This window comes from Aricia agestis, chromosome 2 (genome assembly GCF_905147365.1).
Source record: "Aricia agestis chromosome 2, ilAriAges1.1, whole genome shotgun sequence".
NCBI classification, from domain to species: domain Eukaryota; kingdom Metazoa; phylum Arthropoda; class Insecta; order Lepidoptera; family Lycaenidae; genus Aricia; species Aricia agestis.
This window is the reverse complement of record NC_056407.1, coordinates 2,517,685-2,522,857: the sequence shown is the minus strand read 5'-3', so window position 1 is coordinate 2,522,857 and position 5,173 is coordinate 2,517,685. Positions and strand designations below refer to the sequence as shown.

The following is a 5,173-nucleotide window of genomic DNA, read 5'->3' as shown; positions in this document are numbered from 1 at the left end:
CAATTATTGGCCTAATTTTGTTCCATAATGGTACGGAACCCTTCGTGCGTGAGTTTTTTACCTGTACGCCTTTAAGCCTAAAAACCGCAACTCGCACTTGCCGGATTTCTCTCTTATCTCCCTAATTTGGGCTTATCAGGGTCCAATATATTTTCAGTATTTAACGTGAAGTATTTCAACAGACAGGTGTGTTTCGGACAGGCGTTTGTGACGATAACCTATCCAAAATGTTTTGGCTACTGATCGGCGTCATACTAATATTCCTGTACTTCTACGGCACCAAAAACCACAACTACTGGAAGAAAAAGGGAGTCAAATACGAGAAGCCCTACATATTTTTCGGCAATGCTCTGCAGCAGCACTTCGAAAGAGTCAGTTTGTCGGAGAGATTCGCCCGGAGCTACTGGCGGTACCCGGCGGAGAAGTTCGTAGGGAACTACAACATGAGAACGCCCGGCCTCCTGATCAGAGACCCCGAGCTGATCAAGCAGGTCTTGGCTACGGACTTCAAGTACTTCCACTACAGAGGCATGGTCAATCACGACCATACCTCGGAATTCTTGTTTCAAAACTTGTTCCACGCTGACGGCGATAACTGGAAAATTTTAAGACAAAAGCTGACTCCGACGTTCACCAGCGCAGCGGGAAGCTAAAAGCGATGTTCCCTCTTATCAGATTTTCGGAAGCTTGGCAGGCGCATCTTCACCGCCACTACACGAGACATTATCGTCTCAACACTGAAGGAATGCTTTCCCGCAATAATGAAAGGTTTCAATCACATAGCCCCCGAAATCGAAAGGAAGACTCTATCGCTGGTGCAGCAAATAATGTCGGAGAGAAATTACAAGCCGTCGGGAAGAAACGACTTTATCGATATGATGCTCGTGTTAAAGGAAAAGAGGAAGATAGTCTTAAATAATTAAGTATTATGGAAAAAGTAAAGTTCCATACCGCATCTTATTAAATATGTATGTGGCCCTAGCAGAGTCAGTCATCTCCTACGGGTTAACAAGTTATGGGAGAACATTTAACACCTACTTAAACAAAGTATATAAGTTACAATTAAGACTCTTAAAAACAATAATACCATCAAAATTAAGACACAAGTACGATGATACCTACTTATTTAAGTTATGTAAGGTATTACCTATTTTTGAAAAATTTAAACTATTATTACTATGTGAACAGTATTTAAATAAAAATCTACTGATGCCTACACATCACAGATGTACGACTAGAAAAGTATCTGATGGCATATTTGAAATACCGAAATTTAAAAATTACTATGGCATAAGAACTGTGGAATATTTGCTACCATCTCTAATAAATAGCATCCCACAAAGTGTAAAAAGTAAATTTAAAGAAAATAATTATAGAAAATTATTAAAAAACTATTACTATGATATTATGGTGAGGCTGTGAAGGACCAAAATTAACATAATAATATTATGTTAATTGTGGTCTTTTTTGGCTTCACTATCTATATTATATACTGATAGTACATACTATATACAATACGCATGCACCCTAGTGGTATGAGACATCGACCGATCCCAAGATATTATTTTATGTCGCAGGGCTAGGGTGCAATAGGGTATAAATACCTTTTTATTTAAAAGTGGCAACAATACATAAAAATAACTTGTAACACATGATCATAAAAATTAAAAAGGGCGGATTGATTAGTTCATTAATACTCGGTGAATTTATAGAATATTATGATGGTATACATCCATGCATGCACCCTAGTGGTATGAGCAATCTACCGACCCCAAGATATAATATTATATCGTAGGGCTAGGGTACATAGCATAATAACTGCTCGTGTACCTAACAACAGTTAACCATATCTTAAAATGATAGATGTATTAATATTCTGTTAATACAATTATTACATTTAAAATAAAACCAATAAATCAGTGTGTACACAAAGTAATGATAACATCCTGTATGTGAAGGGTCGATGCTTACGACAAAAACCGGTCCAGTCGCAGTCCGCAGTTCACAGCTGACACTATATTGTTATACTTACTGATAAGTGATGTAGTTTAGCAAATTAAATTGTAATAATGTTTTTATTTGCAACTGCAAAATACATCATATTTAGTTTATACTACACTATCTTTGTTATTAGCTGTACTTCCCCGTGAAGGATGAATAACTTTAGTCAATAGATTATTGTATAAGTTTATTTGTTTATTAGTTTCTTACTAGATTATAGTGATAAAATGTTGCGCGTGGTGGGTGAACTTTCTAAGCTGTACCAGACAAACCTTGCAGGTTTATGGTACACTCTCAATTAGACATAAGTTATAATTTGTATTACTTAAATAAATAAATAAAAATAAATAAAGTCGGCGAATCGGCCGAGAAGAAAAACCCCGACGGAACCCCCGTGATGATCGAATTGGACGCCACTGACGAGCTGCTGGCGGCGCAAGTGTTCGTGTTCTTCGCAGCGGGCTTCGAGACATCCTCGCACTCTAGTAGCTTCCTCCTCCACCTCCTGGCGTACAACCCGCACATTCAGGCGAAATGTCAGCAGGAAATCGACGAAGTTCTCAAGAATTACGATGGAAAACTATGTTTTGATGCAGTGAAGGACATGAAATATTTAAAAAACGCATTGAGGTAAGAACATTAGTGATTAGGTAGTGTAATTATACCTAATTATACTATTTAGACACAGCTTCGGGTTCGAGTACTCCTAAATATACAAGTTATTGCTTACTAAAACCAGTAACATTTTTATATACAATGTTTTGGGTTCACAAAATAAATATCGGCTTATTCGTTTCAGGGAAGCGATTCGGATTTTGCCGTCCCCAGGTTTCCTTCTGAGGAAATGCGTGAAGAAATACACATTCCCCGGAACAGATCTGACGATAGATCCGGGCACACAAATCGTGACATCTCTAAAAGGGTTGCATCATGATTCATGATCCCAAATATTTCGATCATCCCGAGCGATTTGACCCATCAAGATTTGAGTCTAGCGATAATCTGCAGAAGTATGTTTTCATGTCATTTGGAGAGGGGCCTAGAAGTTGTATTGGTAAGTAACTTCCATGATTTCAATCTGAAAGTTTAGACCAATAAGTAACGATGTTTGTTTTAATAACAAAAAAAAAATAACATAAAAAAAAAACAATTATACTTAGTCTATTTATTTTCGAAATTGTCTTAACTGACTACAGGGCTAATTACAATTGCGTAAAAAGATAAACATAGATAAAGGGATTAATCTCCTTTTATTGACGTTACGTTTAAACTATTATCATCTATTATTCAAAAAAATGTCAGATTGTTATATCTGGAAAATCAATCTTAATATACAACTTATCATAATAATCAGGGCGAACGTAGCTCGCCGTAGTATATCCCACAATTTGTACATATTGTGGTAAGTACACTTTACGGGAAAACTATACCGTCTATTTATTTTTGCTTTAACATAGTAAGTTTTATTTATAATATGTAGATGTGTTATCAAATTTGGCATGAAAACACATATTAATGATGCCGACTTAATGGATGATTTTTTTTCGCGCCCACCCCATCGTGTGGAGTGCTGTTGGATAGGTTTTTTAAAAATATTATGAGTATTCATAGATCATATTCTGATTTAGGGATCCATTTGTGAAATATTAAGTTTTAAAGTGGAAAAAATTGTTAGAGTCCAGTGTCCCCCCTTCTACCAGCTAAACGGATGTTAGATACTCTATGTCTATTCACATAACTTTATAAGACACTAGATGACGCCCGCAACTCCGTTGCGCCAAAACTCGTTTGTCATTTTTCGTGCATTTTTCTGGGATCAAAAGTATCCTATGTCCTTTCCCGTGACTCAAATTATCTCCATACCTTTCAGCCAAATCGGTTCAGCGGTTTGGGCGTGAAGAGGTAACAGACAGACGACAGATAGACAGACGGATAGACATACACACTTTCGCATTTATAATATTAGTATGCATATGGATATGGATGTGGATTAATCCAAGTAGTTGTTAAGTATATCGCTGTTCCAACAATGAGAGGAATCTATCTTACCTGATAATACTTTTTTTTTTTACATGAAAATAAGGGGGCAAACGAGCAAACGGGTCACCTGATGGAAAGCAACTTCCGTCGCCCATGGACACTCGCAGCATCAGAAGAGCTGCAGGTGCGTTGCCGGCCTTTTAAGAGGGAATAGGATAATAGGGGAGGGTAGGGATAGGAAGGAAAGGGAATAGGGGAGGGTAAGGAAGGGAATAGGGTAGGGGATTGGGCCTCCGTCCGTAGTAAATACTATCATTTACTACGTGGATAAAATCAGAATACTATCAAAGTCATAAGTCATAACGGTTCATATTATTTCTCAACAGGGATTCAAACATCAACCGATTTTTTTGTGTTTTCGTTACATTTGCCTGCTTTCGCTAATTTAAAAAAACTTTTTATTTTTTCAGGGGAGCGTCTTGGTTTGATGCAGTCTGTGGCTGGAGCCGCGGCCATCTTGCGCCATTTCACGTTAGCACCATCAAAGAGTTCCATTCCTGTTCCATTTATTCACCCTAATTCTCACATAGTTGAGAATGTCATCGGAGGCCTACCCGTAGATCTCAAAAAGAGGTTCTGATTAATGTCAGTCATGCAAGTTTATTCTTGTCTGACCATATTCTATGATATTATGTTGGTAGGTATAACAATTTTACTCGAAAACCAGACCATTCATATTTTAAAAATAATAGCTAATTTGGTCAAAGTGGGCGAATTAGGTTGGCTTCTCACGCGCACGGTGCGTAATATGACGAGCTGCGCCGCGCCAGCCTGAGCCACGCGCTGTGTAAAAGGAGTGGCTCGAGGTGGCGCGGGCTGGCTCGAGCAGGCGCAACCGATCCGATTAAAGTAGACCGTAACTTTAAAGGCGCGGCTCGAGCAGCTCGTGATATTACGCGTCGTGAGAACGGGTAGCGTGGGCTCGCCTGACTCGTGCTCGCTCGTACAAATCGGCACGGCAACTCGTGAAAAGCCAGCATTAGTTATGGACTTGTGGTTTGAGCAGATACGGTAAAAACGGGACCCTAGTACTGAGACTTCGATGTCTGTCCGTCTGTCTGTCCGTCCGTTTGTCGGTCTCCAGGCTGTATCTTAAGATACAAAAACCGCTGTAACTAGATTTCTGAAATTT

General features: G+C 38.7%; 1 pseudogene; it reads left to right on the top strand.

Annotated features, from left to right (window-relative positions):
- The first annotated feature begins 227 nt into the window (after positions 1-227).
- LOC121736136 lies at positions 228-4,621 on the top strand (annotated as a pseudogene).
- The last annotated feature ends 552 nt before the right edge of the window (positions 4,622-5,173 follow it).